Source organism: Eschrichtius robustus, chromosome 14, assembly GCF_028021215.1.
Source record: "Eschrichtius robustus isolate mEscRob2 chromosome 14, mEscRob2.pri, whole genome shotgun sequence".
NCBI classification, from domain to species: Eukaryota; Metazoa; Chordata; class Mammalia; order Artiodactyla; family Eschrichtiidae; genus Eschrichtius; species Eschrichtius robustus.
Window position 1 is genome coordinate 22,638,885 of NC_090837.1, and position 21,510 is coordinate 22,660,394.

At 44.7% G+C, this 21,510-nt stretch overlaps 1 protein-coding gene across 1 annotated transcript in view; it reads right to left on the reverse strand.

Annotated features, from left to right (window-relative positions):
- The window catches only part of ZNRF3 (zinc and ring finger 3), a 148,455-nt gene that overhangs the window by 57,775 nt on the left and 69,170 nt on the right, over positions 1-21,510 (reverse strand). The window lies entirely within an intron of this gene.

Genomic DNA, 21,510 nt, shown 5'->3' on the forward strand with positions numbered 1-21,510 from the left:
AGTTGAGCCCTGGGGAGAACATAATAGAGCCACTACAAATAGACTTCACAGATGCTTTATCACTGCTTTGTAAGCAGTGGTCACCCAAGGTGGACACCACCCAGTGGGATGTAGGAAAAGAGAGACAGCGTAACTCCCACATAAATCCCAGTCTAGATGGCTGTGAAATACCATAACATTCAGTGGCAGCTACAGAGGAGACGAGCTAGGTCAGCATCCAAAACTATTTGGCTTCCAGACCTTAACAACACATCTACTTCAACTGACGCAAGAGGACCTCGAAACACATTCAGGAATTTATGGAGAGACCACTAGACATACGGCAGAATCACCAGGATAATTAACAGGCTGTTTAAAGGCTACCCCTGGTTACTGGAAAACAGATGAAATGCTTTGAGGTTTCTTCAAAATTTGCAAAACACAAAATCAAAGATAGGTAGGAGAGCACTGTCAAATTTTTACTAGTAAAAGTGCATTTAGTGGAAGCCTGAACACAGAATGATACTATGGCTTACGCTCACAGTTCTAGTATTGAGTTTTATCAGACCCTAGAATCCCTAATAACCATCTGAGAAGAGGAAGTCCTTGTGGATAAACCTAACTTACCGAGATGTGAAGGAGTCTAGCACGGTGCTAAGCTCTTTAAATAATTGGAAGAAATATGTCTTTAGAGTCATGGCATGTTAGAGATACAAGAGACTGAAGAATCTACTGTGTTAGCCAGAATAATGGCCCATGAGACATCTATGTCCTAAACCCCAGAACCTGTGAATACGTTACTTTACAAGGCACCAGAAACTTTATAGACGTGATTAAGTTTGATATCTTGGATTACCTGGGTGAGCCCAATGTAATCGCAAAGGTCCTTACAAGGAAAAAAGGGAATCGTGGAAACAGAGGAGATGTGACCAGGGAAGCAGAGGTTGGAGTGATGTGCTCAGAAGATGGAGGTGGGAGCCATGAGCCAAGGAATGCAGGCGGCCCGCCTCCAGAAGCTGGAAAAGACAAGGAAAAGGATTCTCTCTAGACCCTCCACAAGGAACGTAGCCCTGCCGACCCATTTTTGACTTCTGACCTCCAGAACTATGAGAGAATAAGTTTGTGTTGCTTTAAGCCACTAAGTTTGTAGTAACTTGTTATAGTAGCAAATAGGAAACTAATACACTCTCCTTATCCCCCACTCATTTTACGGATGAGAAGTTCAAGATAAACAGCTTTTCCAAGACAACGCAGCCAGCAAGTGGCTGCCCCAGGGGTGGCCTGGCCCTTGAATTCACAGTCCAGTACCTTCCAACTCCACTTGCTTAACTTTATTGTCCCTTCTTCTGAGAGCTGGTCACCTGACTGGGGAGAAAAGACTAAGAGGTAAAATCTCTGTAAAGAAAGGTTGCCTGCCAGCTCTGAACTGGGTGGTGTGGGAGTGTAATGTGAGTTTGGTGCAGGTGGCCAGAGTTGCAGCTGAGCTTCACAGGGAGAGCTGGACGGGTCCGGGGCAGGGGAGAGGACGGGCAGCCATCCACTCCCGGGGACGAGGAGCTGAGGGATTCAGGGGGAGAGGAGAGGCTACCTGAGCAGCATGGGAGGCCACAGCCGACACCAAGAAGAAAGAGACGGGCTCAAAAATCAGGAAGGCATGTGGACACCAGGACAGCACCACAGGTTCTTCGGAAAAGCGGCGCACCGAGAACAGTAATTTGAGGCAGGCAGGTTGCACCTTCTGGCAATGGTGGCCCTGGACTGGAGAGGATGAGTGAGTGGAGGAGGGGAGGGAGCAGCCCAGAGGGCAGAGATCCTTGGCAAGTGGATGGAACCACAAGGAAGGGTGAGCGCCGCGAGCTCAAGGAGTGGCCGGCGGCTGTCTTCATAGCGGGCACAGGATAACCCTGCCCTGGGAATTGCAGGACCTGTGATGGGGAAGCCTGCGACATATGATTTTTGCACCAGCCCTCAGACTCGAAGAGTTTGCCCAAAGGACCAAGGAGGGTCCTGCAGTGCAGTGGACGGCACAGCTTCCCTCCAGCTGCCCCTGAAAAACTCAGCCCACTCTAGGATGTTCGATGGTTATTAAATGATGAGCGGCTTGAAATGCAGATCTCCAACTGGAGAGGATGGGCAAGGGCAATAAGCCAGTTGTGCCAAGAGCCAGGCACTTCTGACCCTCTAGGAAGTGGCTCCCAGCCGGGCTCAAGTCAGCTTCCTGACATCCCAGGTCAAGTCACGTCAACGGCAGCCCCACTACTGACACTTTTCTACAGTGTTCCATGATATTTTTAACCTGGCCATGTGCCTTGGAGGTTTCCAGGGGGAAAGGTGCTTTTTGTTACTTACACCTGTATAGGGTTTGGTCAGTGATAGAGAGCTGCGTCGAGGGAAGCAGAGGAATCATGCAGGTCTAAGACTTTGTATGTGTATTAAAACTTTACTGAAGAAGCCAGATATAAAGGGCCATATATTGTATAATTCCACTGATATGAAATATCCAGAACAGGCAAATCCATAGAAACAGAAAGCAGCAGATTAGTGGATGCCTGCCTGGGGGAGGGGGAAACGGAGAGTGACTGCTTAATAGGTACAGGAGTCCTTTTACGGTGATAAAAATGTTCTGGCATCAGATGATAGTAATGGATGGGTGATCACCGTGAATGTACTAAATGCCTCTGAACTGTATACTTTCAAATGGCTTAAGTGGTAAATTCTGTATCAGTTTTACCACAATAAATAAGTTTTTTTAAAAAGTCCCAAGAGTCAGGGACTTCCCTGGTGGTCCAGTGGGTAAGACTCCACGCTCCCAACGCAGGGGGCCTGGGTTCCATCCCTGGTTGGGGAACTAGATCCCGCACGCACGCTGCAACTAAAAGATCCCGCATGCCACAACTAAGAGCCAGTGCAGCCAAAATAAATTATAAATAAATAAATAAATAAAAATAAAAAATAAATAAATAAAAAAAAGTCCTAAGAGTTTACTCAGAAATGACTGCCCTCAGCCAACATGGGAATCCACAGTGTAGGACGATGTGGTTTCCACCCTTCCAGAGCCTAAACCAACCACCAGAGCCCTTCGGGAAACTGTGTCCTGCAGAATACTAGCCCTGCACGATGATAAATGGGTTCCTGCACACGCAACTAATGCTGAGTAACAGGACATAGGGATTCGGGATCTACATTTGGAAATTAAAGCTCTGCAGAGGCCTAAGGTTTAAATAACTTAAAAGGGTTTTAACCTTTGCTAAAACCAGCATTTCCTACCCGTTGATGATCAACCCATTTTGTGTTTAATATGCTCACACTGTTTAATGGGACACACTCCGAGAAATGCCAAGTTAGGGAGAGCACAGGTACATGCGTGAGAAGAAACGAACCTAAAGTAGATGTGATCCGAGCCAAACGCTGACACGCATGACGCGAAGAGCAAAGGCTGCAGTGGGAGGAGATGGAGGGACGGTGGGGGGCGGCTGGAGAGAAGGGGGGGCCTGGGAGGGCGGGAGGAGGAGGAAGGCGGGACTGTGAACCCAGAGCAGCAGAAGCAGGAGTAGAAGCTGAGGCCCTTAGCAGACCAGGCTGAGGCTCGAGCTGTGGGGCAGGACACGTGGCCACGGGAGGCATGGCAAGAGGGCGTCCGGAGCACTTGGAAATCCCAACTGCGTGAGCCTCACACACGCTGAGGTCCCCCTGGCACCCTGGGCCGCACCCCATGTGGGGCCCTCCCCCTCCTTGGGCCCAAGACCCCTTTACAAAGCATCTGCTGTCACTGGGGTGGACTGTGAGCAGCTCAAAGTGTCAGCCCTGTCAAGGGTGTTGACTTCTGCACAGGGATCAAAGATTTAAAAACCAAAGGGAATTTTTTCTCAAGTGCTGGTGGGTGTAATCGGTTGGCGTGGGTGGTTTATTTTCCCAGGGAGGGTAAAGGGCCACCAAAATCACATCTCAGAGCATCCAAAACCGACCTCACCATCCTCCCCCTTCCCAGCTCCACTCCGGAGTTTCTTCTCTTCTGAGTTCCTTATTCTAGTCTGTATCTCCAGAGGCCCAAACTACTGGGGCTGTGAATTCAACCTCAGCTACGTCTCAAGTGTAACTGGCCTCTTTGACTCACCTGCCAATATTGTACAATTCAGGTCTCTCTCAGCTCACCCCTGATGACAGCATCAGCTTCCAGAAATGCCTGCCACCCTAGGTCTCCAAACATTTACGCCCTGGGGTTCTCTTTTCCCAAGGGCTCCAAGTTATGAGCTCAGCAGAATGCTTTATAGGGAAGCCATAACATGAAAATATTCACTCGTAAACTGACCTGTGTCAAAGGATGGAATATTCTAGGCAAAGGCATAAAATGCAAACGAATTTGCCAAGTCTGGGGAAAGTGAAGGAGAGGGTTTTCTTGTTAATTGAGCACCAACTATATTACTCTGTTTATGTATTTTATCTTGTTTAATCCTTACAGCAACCTCTTGCTAATTGGTCTATCAGATGATAGAGTGACTAGACCATGTCGATAAATTGCAAGCTAGAACCGCAAATCAGCCAATGATGCAAATGTAACAGAGTCCACCAAAGTCATATTAGTCAGCAACAGGATCCACTCAAAGCAAATGGCAAACAATCTAGCTAAGGATTAAAGAAGAAATCCACATGGGGGCTTCCACAGAGAATGATCGAAGGATCAAGACAGAACTTCGGGAAAGGAGAGAGTTCTCTAACGTTTTTGGAAAAATGACTTTGGGTGATCCTGCTGCTGGAGTCAAACGTAAGCGAAGGATGTCACATCCACATTCTCAAGACAGTTTTGCTGGAAATATCCCAACACTGCCAACAGGGGATTCGCTCTTTGTTCTCAGAAATCAGAACAAAGTTGCAATTATAATTTAACTTGTTAAATTCAAATACAAACTTATTTTCTGTTCCACGTTTCAAGATAAAGCCCCAACCAAATCTTTCTACTGTCTTCTGAGAAACAGTAGCCCTTAACTTAAAAAGATCCCAAAGTCCTTTTCTGGATCACAGTCATCTATGGAGAATGAGGACCTCCAACATATGAAACACATATATTCTAAATATTCAGTGAGACATTGCTGCCACACTATTGCTCCAGGCTGTCATCACGTGAAAACCACGCCTGTGAATTCGTACATGCTGACACCAGCCAGTGACATACAGGCAGTGACAACACATAAGACCTGTGTGTGCAAAATTAATCTTAGGAGATTTCAACGAATGATGTTCAAGCATGTTAACTTTGAACTTAATGTGGCACATAAGCATTTAACAATTATAGGCATTTCTGAGTTTATTTTCTTAAAATGTTTGGGTGTGTGGGGTTTACCTGATCAGATCTTTGAAAGTTAAGAAGTTTTTGCCTTCATATTTTTAAGAAGGTTAAAAATGGCTGAATTGGGGGTGGGGAGAACTGGATGAAGGTAGTCAGAAGGTACAAATTTCCAGGACATAAGATAAATAAGTACCAGGGATGTAATGTACATCATGATAAATATAATGAACACTGCTGTATGTTACATATGAAATGGTTAAGAGAGTAAATCCTGAGTTCTCATCACAAGGAAAAAATATATTTTTCTCTCTTTAGTGTTGTATCTATATGAGATGATGGACGTTCACTAGACTTCTTGTGATAATCATTTCATGATGTATGTAAGTCAAATCATGATGCTCTACATCCTAAACTTATACAGTGCTGTATGTCAAACAAAACTGGAAGAAAAAAAATGGCTAAATCGTGTATAAGAACTCAGGGTTGTCAGAAAGAACCACTAATGAAAACATAAAGGAAAAACCAAATAAACTCAGAAACCTAGAATGGAACTTGACAAAAACTCACTGGATAGAGAATACTGAAGGAGGAGAAGGACAGCCAGCCTGAAATGAGAAGATAAGCAAAACTCCTGGGGCAGGTTCGGAGAAGAAAAATGCCAATAATTAACAAGCCACACTAAAGTGTGAGGATTTAACAGAAGATATGTCCTGAGTTATAACTTTGGTCTTGTGCTCTCAGAATAACTTCGGGATGTCAACACCCTGGCTTAAGTCAATTGAAGGCAAATTCCCAGTTAGTCCTCTATCGGGAGGTTTGACATTAAGAAGCGGTGACTCTGGCTGCCTTACTCCTGATTTTGTTCTGAGGGGTGTTTGGGGGATGGAGAGGATGAGAGCTTTGGAATCATGTAACCATATTTTGAAACCTGCCTCTTATGAGGCATACCTCCTTGAGCAGATGACTCGATTTCTATAAACCTCTATTTTCTCATCTGTAAAATGGGGACAGTATCATCCACTTCAACAGGGTGCTGTGCAGATTAAATGAGATAAAATATATAATCTTAGTTGCACAGTAGGTGCTCAATCAGTGGGAAAGCCCTCTCCTTCTTCACTTTCTCTTGACATGTCACGTTTGCTTGCCCTTCATGCATTTGCCTAGAATTCTCTGTCCTTCAAGACCAGTTTAAATGTCAGCCCTACCATGGAGCTTTCTTGAATGCACCAATATAGCTAGTTGCTTCCACCTCTACATTCCCAAATGCTTTACATGGTGCTTAGCACAGTTCCTTCAGCCTCTCCTCTGGGATGGGTACCTGCTCCTACAAGGAGTCTTTCTCAGAGGTCCCCTTTCACCCCACCCAGAGCCTTGTGCCCAATAGGTGCTCAATAAATGACCGCTGGGTGTCTCCAGCCCTCAGCCTGGAGACAGGCCTGCTTCCGCATCTCAGCTCTGTTTGGGGAAGCCATTTGCGTCTCTGTTCGGCTAAGTGAGGGAACAGGACAAAGAGGTCAGGATTTCAACAAATTGCTGCCGGAACTTTAAAAGATCCGGCTCTTAGAGTCATTGATCCCCAAGTCACCAAACACATTCCCAGGACTTTACCGGCAATCTCAAGATTTACTGGGAATGGCACAGGAGCAAAGGCTGTTCCTTCTTGGTCTCAGCAGCTGGGCTTGCAGAGGCAGGTAACACTCTCCACGTGCAAAAAACACAATGCCGCTGCCCTTCACTCAGGCAGGCCCACCACAGTGCTTTATGAGGGTGATGGAGGGGGAAGAGGAATAGAGGATTCCTCCCCTAAAAAGCAAAACCTCAAAATTCCCGGCCCCTGTCTGATCTCAGAAGCTGCTGTCAGCTCCGAGAAAACAAGGGAATAAACCGAGGAAGAGGCAGGCATGGGATCCAGGGCACAGAGAATCCAACAGAGAAGAAAAATAGACGGAAATCCCAGGAGGACAGCTATGCCACCAGCCTGCCAGGCGACCAGCCCAGATGGGGTCAGAAGGATGAGGGCTGCAGGAGAGCTCCCAAAATAAGCAAACAAACAACAACAACCTGAGTCATCACCCGGTGGGACTGACAGTACTGAGAAGAGTGTCCCGAACAAGAGAATGAAATGTGATAATCAGATAGCAAACTAAAGTAATGGGGCGGGGGGGACAGTTACTAACTCCAGAAAAAAACCAAAAAGTCCCGAACAAGAGAATGAAATGTGATAATCAGATAGCAAACTAAAGTAATGGGGCGGGGGGGACAGTTATTAACTCCAGAAAAAAACCAAAAAGTCACACCAGAATTGTAAACCATAAGCAGGGTATGGCATGCATGGCCTGGCTGGGAACAGTGACAGCCATAATAACGTAAATCCTGATCTAAACATTGATTGTGATATAACTACACTGGGAAAATGCAGAGATGGGAAATGTGTGTATGGGGGTGGGGAGGTGGAAAGGCAGGGCAGGGGAAGGGATGAGGGGGGTAAGAGAACAAAATTGCCATCTTCCAGAGCAGGAAGTTGAAAAATGTACAAATGGGCTAAAAATATGAGGCAGTATAAGCAGGTTTAGAAATTATTGACAGAAATTTAGAAATATTCCCAGAGGTGAACGGCAGAAGAAACCACTAAATAATTGAAAGTAGTTGCCTCTGAGAATAGCAATCAGGGATGGCAAAGGGTACACCAGAGGAACGCTCTTTTAATTAAAAGCCATGAAGCACTCTTTCCCTTCTGTAAACGTATACGTGCTTTATTTTGGTTAAGATCTTCGTAGGCACTGCTGGACAGATGTCCCCTTCCTCCAGGTGTTGCAGTCGATTCTCTGGGTCCTGCAGGGAAGCATTCCATCAGGCCAAAGAGAGACCCCAACAGGCAACCTGCACAGGACTATGGACTTGGAGGACTGCCTGGGACGACGCTCGGGAGCCCCCAGGCACTGGGCTGGGGACGGCTGGAACACAGCACACGGATGATTCAGGGAGAATGGTGCAGAAGGAACCAGCAGCCCTCACCACCCCCATAAGCCAAATAACTTCCAGGGGGCACCAGAGTGTGATGTGGATTTGGGTGTTACAGAGGTGGCAGACACAACAACCAGGGTGGTTGTTCTAGGGAGCCCCAGTTTTCTCCCAGACACAGACAGATCCTATAACCTCTGCAAGGGGTGCTGAACATCCTACTTGCATTTCCAAACAAGGAGCTGCTCGGGCAAAATGGCTAACAATAAGCAGGGCAGAGTCCTGGCCACCATCAGTGCCAGGTATCGAGCATCTGGTTTTATGCTGAAACATGAAGATGGACCTTCTTCAAATTTCTCGGAGCCCGATGAGGTTGGCTATCATGGTTTCACTGTTTTGTTAATGGACAAAGACTCTACGGGAACTTCAAAGCCCAAAGACTATGTCAGACAAGGTTAAGTATCTGGAGAAATAGAACTACGTTCCCTTGGGTACAGGACATCAAGCCAAGCTTTGAAACCAAGACCAGCTCTTTAAGAAGCTTTCAGTACAAAATCCTTGAGATATACTGGGGCACTTTCCACACGTCTGAAAGGGCAAAACTGAAACCGGGGCTGGTGGTACTCTTATCCAAGGCTACAATATCTCCACACTCTGCTGGAAGTTTAAAATAACTTCAAAAGGGCCGCCTGCTTCTAAGTGGGTTACTGTTACACTGGAGCCAAACACGGAACGAATAGGAGGAGAGACATTTCACTCTGTAATATTATCTCATCAAAAAATTCCTGGGGATTTAAAAGGGAAACTTCCTTCCTTTTGTCCTTTTGCCGCCGCAGACCAGGCTAGGGTGTCACTGTGGTACAGAGTTTCACCTGAAACAACAGCCCTGGACCTTTTCTTAAAAGGTGTGGTGGCTGGAATCAAGACTTATAATTTACGTGAAAGAATGGAAAAGGACAGCTCCACCCATTTTTCTCTTGAATCATAAGGATTATTTTTTCTCTTCTATGTACAAGGAAACAGACAACTCTCTTTTGCTCTTTGAACAAACAGCCTGAACCTTTTTCTGGATCTAGAATCCAGAGGTACCCGAACACAGTTTTTTCCCCCCGTTGTCATAGCAATGGGAACGGAAAGGACCCCAGACACAGAAAAGGAGCTGGCTGTTGCTGCTGTTTGTTGGAAACTTCCAAATGGGAATTGCCTGAGGATTAAAACCGGCACTTCTTCGCTGAGGGGTCTGGTTTTCCGAACACTGTCTTCTGCAGTGAGTGTCACTTTTAAGAGAAAAACCAAGAACAGCCTCTACCCTGTTTGGTTCCTCTTGTTCTTGGTACCAAAAGAACAACTGAGAAGCTGCCTGTCGGAATCTGGGCAAAGCAGCAAGTATTTCAAATCTACCTTCTCACCTGAATATCTCCCATCCCCTGAATTGCATTTTGTCAGATAATCATGTTGAAACTTAGATACGGCCCTGTGTATATCGCATGTCTGACTTTACAGACCTTCACTTAGAACTTCCAATTCCAAGTAGGTAAGGAGATGTTTCATAGGTTAAATTTTGTAAAAAAAAAAAAAAAAAAAAAAAAAGTATCCAATAGCCGATAGGAAACGATCTGAAAATGTTAAGCAAAATTTAATTCTAAATCTATTCTTTAAATGACTCAAAGTGACACATACAGCTACCAGATGACAAGTATTGAGCTCTACATAGAAATTCACAGACATAGTTTTATTTTAAATTACAAGGCAACATCATAAAGGACACTTGATTGTTCTTATTATAAAAAGGTAAGGATTTGGTACTTGTACACACAAAACAGTTATTAAATCAAGAAGAAATATATTGGAGGGGAAAGGGTAAAGAAGGCTTCTCATTCTTCCAGATTTAAAAAGAATACTATAAAACCACAAGATCAATAAAACTACATGATGCCAGTGTGAGACTAGAAAAACAAAACAAGTGGAAAAGAAATTCCAAAAACACATTTAAATTTTTAAAAGATCTTATGATGCAAACCAGGACAACATAAGGATGCAGAAAGGACTCACTTAATACATTCTGTTGGGACAGGTGGATAGCAATGCAGAGAAAAGCTCAGTTTGGCCGTCCATAAGTTATTCTGAGAATCAGTGAGGCAACTCGAGTTAAGGGAAGTCCTTTAGGACAATTAACAAGCTAGACAGTGAGAAAGGAGGCGGAAAGAGCAATATATTCTTAAAACTTCTCCATATTATCAGTAACAGAAAGGAATGAAGTGACAGTTACGGGATATATATAAATAGTTTATAGTAAGAAAACAGAAAGACCATCAACCTTGTTGCTGATGAATGCACAGTAAAATCACCAACGTAACTCAATGCTACTGGGTGTATGGGCTGCTGGGTGTATGTGGACACACCTGGCTGGCCACGCTGCAAATCGGCTCAATTTGGGGTAATCTGTCTATCAATATACAACAAACCCAAGATCCTATGACTTCCTTTCCCCCATAATTCCATTTTTAGAGCAGATCCTGAGGAAGTAACCTAAAACTAAGTCAAAAACAAATGAAATAAATAAATAAAACAACGAAGTAACTTTCCATGATAAAATCTTCAAGCAGTCCTTCTCCAAACTATGAAAATGTAGAAAGAAAAAAGAAAATGTCTTCCCAAAGACTATATAATCAAACAAAACAATGTGCATAATTTACGGGATATTATATAATTATAAGAGGATAATGATGAAGATAACATGGTATAAAAAGTACCATGTATGAAATTTTAAGAAAAGCATAAGTGCAAAACAACACCTATTTAAAAATACCATCTGCAGATGGGCGAAAACCGCAAGAAAACAAAGAATTTTAAAAGTTGATGGGTTTAGAGAGTAAGGGTAGCTGGAGACTTTCCTTTTTTGGATTCTAGTGTTCATCCAAACCAATATTTGCTGAGCACTGACCCTGTGCCGGACACTGTGGACAAGAAAAGGTACTTAAGACCCATTGTTGTTTGATCAGTAATTTGAAAAAAAAAAAAAAATCTAAAATGTATGTGCATTTGCTGACACAACAGGTGACGGAAATTTGAAGCTCACCAGTGCTTTTTCCTATAAATCAGCTCTATGTACAGCACAGTTTAAAAGTAACAAACGGCATTACTAGGTAGTGACACGCATCCGCAAACAGATGTGCTCCTCCCCACAGCAACACGCCACCACAGAATGGTCCAGCAGCTGAGCGCACCCTGGAGAGAGCGTTCCGTGGGTGCTGGACAGGACAGCCAGGCACTGGAGCCTGCGCTGGCCAAGCAGCACAGGCTGCCTGCAAGGGCTCAGCAAGAAAACATGAGGGGAAAGTATGATAAACCGGCATGCAGTGTGGAATCAACAATAAACACCATCCTAATGGATGATGACAGCAGTTTAGCGTCGGTCATCCCAACACGATGAGCTTGAGCCAGAGGCCACCTGATCACAGAAATACTTTATGAAGTTACACCATGGTTTTGGTTCCTTCCTTTGACACACGCAAAACAGATGGAGAAAAACACTCAAAACAAAAACAAAGCTAAAAATCCTTTCACCATCTGCTAGAAAATACACTCCCTCCCCCCACACAAAAACTTGTACCTGAAAGTTTATGGTAACATTATTCACAGCAGCCAAAAAAGTGGAAATAACCCAAACGTCCATCAATGGGTGAATCGGTAAACAAAATGTGGTATACCCAAACGATGGAATATCATTTGGCTACACAAAGGAACAATATTGATACATGCTACAATATGGATGAACCTGGAAAATATTAAGCTGAGTGAAAGAAGCCAGTCAAAAGTCCACATCTTCTATTCTCTATTCATACGAAAGTCCGGCATAGGGAAATCTATAAAGACAGAAAATAGATTAGTGGTTGCATAAGGCTGGAGGGTTGAGGAATGAAAGGATAGGGAAGTAGGAGCTAAAAGGTACAGGGTTTGTTTTTTGATATGATTTATATGTTCTAAAATTGATTGTGGTGATGGTCTACAACTCTGTGAATATACTAAAACCCACTAAACTGTACACTTCATACAGGTGAATCGTATGGTGTGTGAATTGTATCTCAACAAAGCTGTTATTGAAAGAGTTAATGCAAATAAAGGGCAAGTTAGAAAAGAAAAAATAAATAGTAGGGCAAGACTCTAATTATGAGCAACGGTATGGCATGTTGAAAAGAACACAGCCCCAAGGTCCAGTTTCCTCACGTGTAAAATAGGGACAGCGCCTGCATCACCCGAGTTAGATGGCACAAGCCAATGCACTCGGTAAATTAGGATTCCAAGGTTGTGGGTGAGGGGACTATATTAGGGCACAGTGCCTAAGAAGGAAAGGGCTCCAGCCAGGGCAGTGTCACCATGAAAAGAGTGACAACAGGAGATCGGTGAGAGCAGAGTGAGGTGGAAATAGAACTACTCCTATTCACCATGCCCAAGACCATGGACCCAAGCAAGAAACCTATCGCAAGAATGCAGGAAAGCAGGACACCAGTGATAGATCCAGAATGGGGGCAAGAGCCCGCGGGGAGGGGAAGGGCACCTCAAGTTCCTCGAGGACTCGCTAGCTACACCCACAGGCTACAGATTCACCCCCATCCCATCCTCGCTTCTCTGTAATTGCACTGGTGAGTTTCCAAACCAGAGCGCTTCAGAAAGGGTCACTTGATGAAAATCGCTGTTAATAACAGGGGCAGGGGGCTAGGGAGGAGAGGAAACCACAGCGTTAAAAGCAATAAATTATATGCTGTGCTTTGCCACCCTTACCCGACCTTGGGTGAGTCATATAAGGGCCACATTCTCTCTGATCCTGAGAGCAAGGGGAACGCCTGCCACCTGCCTACCCCATGGGGGTTTTGGGAGGATTAATGAGATAATGTCTGAGCTGTGCTTCGGGCTCCCTGGAGACAATACTAGGTTTCAGGCACTATTAGCACAAGCTAGGACAGTTTCTTGCCCATTCCTCACCTCATTATGCCACCTGTGCTTTATTACGTCTGCTATTAAAGTTCTCTCTCAAGGAGTGGACCAGGGAGATCATAACCCAGGCTGGGTCTGCTCTGCCTGGCCAACCTTGTTAACGCCACTCCCTACACCCTGCTCATCAGCAACAGGGTACCTTGAACGTTCAGCACAGCGCCCAGCATTTGATGCCAGAGACGGATGGTTAAAAAGGCTCTCTGGACTTCTGGGTTTTAATTGAGACCCTTTGCTTCGTGTTACCGCCCTCACACCCCAACATTTAGGGCCCTAGGGGAGTGACTGCCACGCTGGGGAGGGGAGCAGGAACAAGCTCCTGGAGTACTGAACTACTCTGTTCCTGGATGTCAGGCTCACAGACAGGTTTTTGCAGGTTTTAAGTTCAAGGCTACCAACTAACGAAACCAGCTGGACTCTGAGTTCACATACGAAGAAACCTGCATTTACGGTGTTTCAAAGCGAGGGCAAGGCCATGTGTAAAACTGTGTGTGTGTGCAAAATTGATACAAAAAACTTGATGTGGGTCTCTGTCTTCAAGGGTGTCTATCCAGTTTAGTGAACTGATATTATAAGGGTGTTGTGAAGATTAGAGATAACATATGTTAAACTTCCAGAGCGGTGATTATTGATAGCCGCTAACACTTATTTTGTGTTTGCCATGTTCTGGGCACTGGTTTTCTGGTTTTATAGGTGTCAACTCATTTGATCCTAACAGCCTTGAGGTAGGTATTCTTAGTATTCTCATTTTATAGATGAGGAAACCAAGACAGAGGTTCAGTGATTTGCTCAAGGTCACACCCAAGTCAGTGGCAGAGCTGGGATTTAAACCCGGGTAGCCTTTACCACCCTGCCATAGTAGACATGAAATATATTCCCATTACCTTCTTGGTGCTGAAAAGAAAGTAACATGTTTTACCTAATCCAAGTGCTAAGAATGGTGCCTGTCCTGATACCCTCTTAGTTATTTGATTAACCTTGAGTTTAAACAAACAAACAAACAAACAATGAGAAAAAGAGAAGGCTTGGCAGGGATGTAGATAACAAGAGACTGTAGAAGTGATAAGTGATTGGGGAGGGGGGAGCAGAGCAGAATCAAATAGGTTCCCAGTTAAGAAGGACAAACTGAGCTTCATGACCCTCTGCCTGCACAAACCAAAGGTCCAAATCTAAGAATATGCAAGCATCCATAATAATTCAGCCAAACACTGGACCCATGTAAGATAGATGTAGCAATGGAAGTAAAAATACCAAATTCAAGATGGGGTCACATTTTGCAGGAAAGGAGAGGGAAATACTATTTCTTGAGCTTGTTCATAAATACCCAAGTATCTGATATATTGTTTCACATCTCAATCCCTTGATTTCTTACGAAAGCATAAACCGAATGACATTATTACGTAAGAAATCCACCCACAGCACCATCTCAAGCACATTCTACCCACTCCATCAATCAGCGATCTCCCTAGTATGTCTCCTGTCTACTTTCAGATATTTTTCCCAAAGCCCTGAGTGGCAAAAACCTAATTCCCACCTCTGCAAAGCTCTTAGGTCCTTATCTAAATGAAGGGGAAAGGTGTAAAAAAATTAAACATCTGAAATTCAACAGGGTACCAAAAATACCTTGGCAGGAAGAAAACTACCAATCTGTGTCAACCTTCCTAACCCGAAGAAAAAAGTAACACATAATAGCAAATCGTAAGTGTACCAACTTGGTCCAGCAACAAGTTAATAAAGGAAATAGCTCATTTAAAGAAAAAAAAACTGGGAGGCGGCCAAAGCAGCAGGGACTACACCAGGTATTTAGTCTGTGTGTCGGCACAGGAGGGTAAGCAGCCAGTCTTCCCTTCTCCTTCACCAGGATGCAGCGGACCCACAGCCAGAAGCCCTGGCGAGAAAGATCACCTGCCACAATAGGAGCCCAGCGAGAGAACTTTAACTTACACCTTAGCCTGGAGAACTAAATAATTCCAGATCGCCCAGGACATCTGCTTAGCTGATTTACCACCCTGAGGAGAGGCGGACAGAGCACGGACTCTGGGTCACAGCCTCAACTCGGTCTCTTACAGCCATGGCCTTGAACATGTCATTGTCATTTAGCCCCTCTGGGCCTTGAGGTTCTGCGTCTATAAAACATGGCAAGAAACACCCCAGCTCGTACATCTTCGGATACACTGTGTAGCAGAGGGTGGCCACTTGAACACAGGTCCCCTTCCCGCTCAACAAGGCAATCTGTGGCTGCTTAAGGGCATAAACAATAACCTACTGCCTTAGCATTTAGGATCGAGGCTTGCGATGAAGTAGGATGTGGTCAGAAAAAAAGACTACCTTAAAACTGCCGCTCCTTGGTAGATTACCTGCCTTCTCTCTTTCGGTGGTTTGGGAGATTTTTGCTTTATCCCTACATTGGGCTATTTCACTGCAACATGCCTAGGGGTGGACTTGTGGGTTTATTTTAATTCACCTTGTTAAACAAAGCACTGTGTGTGTTTTCAATTTGAAAACTCATGTCTTATTTTGCTTCTGGAAAATTCTCAGCCTTCATCTTTCTGAACAGTGCTTGTCTGCCACTGTCCCGTCTCTCTTCCTCTAGAACATCTATCAGACCAGGGTTGGAGGCGTAGGTCTGCCCTGCACGTGACCCAACTACTCTGTCAAAACATTTCTACTCCTCCGCCTGCATTCTGCATATCTTCCAATTCACTAATCCTATCTTCATCTTTGGCCAGTGTGGAGCTTCATTTATTAAGATTTAAATTTCGATGCTTATTTTTCATTTCCAGCATTTACAGGTTTTTGTTCATATCTACCTATTAATATTTCCTTTCTGCCTGTTGTGTTTCATAGTCTCTTTTAGCTGTAATAAGGCCTTTCATCTCTGATAATTCTAAACACGCATTTTACACTTGGTATCAGAGGCCTCTATTTTCATTTAATCCTGAACAAATTAATTTCTCACTGTTGATTTTGTTGGCTATCTTTAGTAGTTCAGGTGTTCTGGAATTTTGGTTTGCAAATTCATACGGTCAGAGTTGGTCAGGAGGAGGTGGAGTGGGGCGAGGTAGGGTGGGGGGAGCGGAGGTCTTCTCCGTACCACCCCTCCCCCACAGTTTTGTGGTCACTACTCCCAGGATCTGCAAGCCTAGAACAAGTCTCGTGTTGACAGACCAGGACCCCTCGCACACAGCGACACGGGTAAACTTCAGTCATGCCTCCAGGTGATGTTGGCCCATGAGTGGGCTGCAAGCTTGTGTCTGTTTCTTCCGGCCGCCCTAGACTTCACCCTGAGCAGTAATTGTCTTGGATGTTTTTAGCCTCCTTCCATAGCTGGAGCAGCCCAGCCCAAACCTTGTTTTCAGCAGTGAGTCTGGCTCATGGGCTACTTTTAGTTCCCTCTGCCCCAGCAGAGCGGAGCTCCCAGCTCCACCGCCTATTTCCAGACTCACAGCAGAGCGGGGCTGTGGCTTCAGCATCAATCTTTGCTTTGTATTTGTTTTTTACAGATATGTTTATCTTGTTTTTGAGCATAATTACATCTTTAACTTTGTTTGGTGTTTGCAACTGGGGGGCAAATGGAAGTGATCCAAAATTAAACATATACACTGAACAGAAGGTGATATTTAAACAAAGACGTAAAGGGAAGTAAGGGAGAGAGTCACGCCTGGAGGAAGAAAATTATTCCAGACAAAGGGAACAACAGCAAGTGCAAAAAGCCTGAGGCAGGTCTGGAATGTTTGAAGAACAGAGTGAGCACGGGGGATGGAGCGCAGCAGAGAAAGGGGAGAGAGGGGACAGGAGGCCAAACCACGGAGGGTTACGAGCCCTCATAAGTCAATGGGAAATTCTCAACAGAGTAGCAAGAAGGTTGGACTTAGGTTTTAACAGGATTGTTCTGGCTGCTACACTTGGGAAAATATGGGGTAGGGGAGAGTGGCAGGAAGTGGGAGGTTAGATGAAGGGAGACCAGTTAGGAGGCTCCTGCAAGAACCCAGAGGATAAATGAGGGTGGGTGAGAACAGGGTAGAGGTGGTGAAAGTGGATGGATTCTGAATATAATTTGAAGGTAGAGCAGCAGAAATTGTTGATGGGCTGGATGTGGGCGGGGTAGAAAGACAGGAGTCAAGAATGACTCCAAGGATAGAAATGCTATTAGCTGAGATGAGGAAGAATGACAGAATAGGTTTGTTTTGGAAGGAGTTCAGTTTTAAACACTAAAACGAAAGTTGGGCCTCGTCTTACTACAAAGACACCAAAATTACTGTGAGACTCAAAAGAAGACTGAGGACTACTATCCGGAATATACAAAGAACTCTTAAAACTCAATAATAGAAACACAAAACAATCCAATTAAAAACGGGCAAAGGATTTGAATAAAGACTTCACAAAGGAGAGATAGGGGTGACAAACAAGCACACGAAAAGATGCTCAACATCGTTAGTCATCAGAGAAATGCAAAGTAAACACAAGATACTGCTACATACCCACTAGAATGACTGAAATTAAAAGACTGATAATACGAAGCGTTGGTGACAATGTGGAGCAACGGGAACTCTCATGCACCGCTTTCAGGAATGCAAAGTGCCACAGACACTCTGGAAAACAGTTTGGCAGTTTCTTATAAAGTAAAACATACACCTAGCAGGTGACCCAGCCATTCTACTCCTAGTTACTTATACAAGAGAAATGAAAACATTTTTCCACACAAATCTTGTACTCACATAGCCATAGCAGCTTTGTTTGTAAAAGCCAAAAAGTGGAAACCACCCAACGTCCATCAACAAAGTAAATGAATACATAAGATCTGTTGCATCCATACAATGGAATACTACCCGGCCATAAAAAGCAACAAAACATTGATGCGTGCTACAACACAGATGAACCCCAAAATCAACACATTGAATAAAATAACCCAGACTTACTCCCCTCCCCCAAAAAAGGGTACATAATGCATGTTTCCATTAATATAAAATTCTAGAAAATAAAGGTTATCTACAGTGACAGAATGCAGTGATTGTCTGGGGCTGGGGCAGAGGAAGGGATGGACTGCCAAGGGACAAGAAACATTAAGGGGTGATGAAAATGTTGGTTGTGGTGTTGGTTTCACAGGTGTATACATCTATCAAAATTCCCTAATGGGGGCTTCCCTGGTGGTGCAGTGGTTAAGAATCCGCCTGCCAATGCAGGAGACACGGGTTCGAGGCCTGGTCCGGGAAGATCCCACATGCCGTGGAGTAACTAAGCCCGTGCGCCACAACTACTGAGCCTGCGCTCTAGAGCCCGTGAGCCACAACTACTGAAGCCTGCACGCCTAGAGCCCGTGCTCCACAACAAGAGAATCCACCACAATGAGAAGCCCACACACCGCAACAAAGAGTAGCCCCCGCTCGCTGTAACTAGAGAAAGACCGCGTGCAGCAACAAAGACACAATGCAGCCAAAAATAAATAAATTAATCAATTAATTTTTTAAAAAACCCTACATTGCATCTTTAAATGGTTAGTTCATGGTAAATAAATACTTCAATTAAAAGGGTTTTTGTTTTGTTTTTTTAAGGAAATTGCTGAATTCGGTGTAAAAACAAAGACAGCGTTCTAAAAAGAGAGTCAACAACTCTACCATGGAGCTCTCCAACCCAACCCAAAGTAACAAGCATCCCAGCGTCAACACTCAGTTAAGTAAGTGGGCTTTAATTCATAAACACATGATGACCCAGGGAAGAAAAAAGAAAACTTTCCTTTTCTGATTCAGGTCTAGCTCAGAATCGGGCCATGAAAACCAATACGAGACAACGTCTTTTTTAGACAGCTAGTATGGATTTGGCTCTTCATGCTTCGTAAACCCTAGTCTTGGTAGAATAAAGACTAAAACTCAGAGCAGGGCCCTTGGGATGTCTAACCACCCCGTCAGAGGCAGTGTACATGCTGAGACACACAAGAGCCCTCTTTGCCTCCCTCTTCCAAAAGGACACTCCCAGTGTAAGCCACTGTGCGTAAAACGACTCACCTCAATGCACTTGAACTAAGACCAGCCCCTTACCTGTAACTCTGCATTCAGGTTTTTATTCTTGCAAACCCAAAGTATGTACAAACCAAATTCCAGTCGGAGACTGGCAACAAAGAACATTCTTAAGGGTGGAGGCGGCAACATGGCAGCTCGTTCCTCTGCACAGGAGCTTTTCTGGCTACAGCTGTTCTCCCCACCATACCTCTCCCAACACAGGCAGATATCTTCACACGTATGCATTCATCCACCCACACACAACCGTGTAAATACGCACCACTAACAGCACATGTAATATGGCCACATATAAACATGGGACAAACGATAATACGGTTGTCCCTCAGTCTCCACGGGTGACTGGTTCTGGGACCCCTGCGGATACCAAAATCCGAGGATGCTCAAGTCCCTTGCACGAAATGGTGCAGTATTTGCATATAACCTACACACATCCTCCCGTATACTTTAAATCCTCTCTAGATTACTTATAATACTCAGTACAATGTAAACAGTTGTAAATACAATGTAAATGCTAAATAGTCGCCATAATGAGGCAAATTCACTTTTTGCTTTCTGGAACTTTCTGGAATTTTGTTTCCCAACTGAACATTTTCAATCTACGGTTGGTTGAATCCATGGATGTGGAACCTGTGGTTACACCGGGCCGACGGACACTGGTTCTAGATTCTATCGTGGGATGCTGCCCAACCACAGGAGCACTTGTACCGGAGTCAGTACAACTCAGGTCAGAGGTCTTCCCTCTCTGTGAAAAACAAGCGACTGCTTGTGTCTTTTAGGGAGCTGAACCAGAGAGTGCTAGAACATGGCCTGAACACGTGTCAGTGCCACGGACAGCTTTATCACACCTTCTGTGTTCCGAGCCTTCCTCGTAAGGTCAGAGGTCATGGGAAGTCACTCAGTGGGGGCTGCAGCTGTGGATCAGGGCTGGCAAACAACAGGACCTTCCATGGCGATGGGCAAGCTCTGTTCCTGCACTGACAACGCAGGAGCCGTGAGCCACGTGTGGCTGTTGGAGGCAGGGAACTGGACTTCAAGTTTCACTTAATTTTAATTAATTCAAATTTAAGAAGCCACATCTGGCTAGTGACTGCTATGTTAACTTTAGACTCTGAAATCTTAACTTTAGACTCTGAAATCTAACACTCCCCTACAATCTCAAGAAAGAAAGGAAAACAAAAGTCCAAACATACTCTTACCCTGTCCACCTCCAGTTATCTTAAAAGTATCAAATTAAAATCAGGACTGGCTCAAATCTAGAAGATAAAGAAATGTGTTTGATGCTACAGGTTAACAGGGGAAATGTTGTTTTAAAAAGATTTTGTTTTGGCAGCACCGGGCAATGCAAAATAAAACAAAACACCACAGGAAATGAGCAGTGAAGGTGTTCTGGGGTCAGAGACCAGTGGGAGGTCAGGTGACACAGGAAACTTAAGATAGCAAGAGGGAGAGTTCAGGCTGCCAGTGATCTCACTGGGTAGTCTTGGGCAAATCACTTCTTCTCTCTGGACCTCAGTTTCTCAGCAATACATAGGATTCACATACATACATCTAATTCACAGAGCTGTTAGAAAGGAGAAGAAAAAGTAATGAGTACCGAAGAGTACCAAATGCTACCTAAAAGCAAGATGTCACCATAAATTCACCTAAGTGACTTGGAGGTCCTTATGCCCCATTCCTTGGCTCCATCCACTCTTCATGGTCCAGCTCTAACCCCACTGCCTCTGTTTGATCTTTCCAGAACCCCTCCACTCACTATTACTGCTCCCACTTCTGAACGCCCACCCTGTTTGGACTCTTCTAAGCTTAACTATTGCATGTATATTCTCTCCCCATGGAGAGGGGAGGGGGTTGTCAATCACTGGCTCTGGATCAAATGACAAACCTTGCTATTATGAAAAATAAACAGCAACATCATAAAGGAAAGGGAGCTGATGCACTCAAGTGAGTCATCAAGAAGAAGCCAAGAATGGCATTGGTCTTCTACACTTAGGATGACTGGGAACAGCCACAGAAGAACCAGTAGCTGGGAAACACTAACCATGGAATTGCAGGGGACCCCGCCAAGAAAGGGTTGGAGCCTGCAGGAGCCTGACAGGCGATGCGCTCTGCTATGGTCTGAATGCTTGTCTCCCCACAGAATTCCTATGTTGCAATCCTAACCCCCAAAGGTGATGGTATTAAGTAGGTGGGGCCTCTGGGAGGTGCTTAAAGTCACATATGGGATCAGTGCCTCATGAAAGAGGCTCCACAGAGCTCCCTGGCCTCCTCTGCCATGTG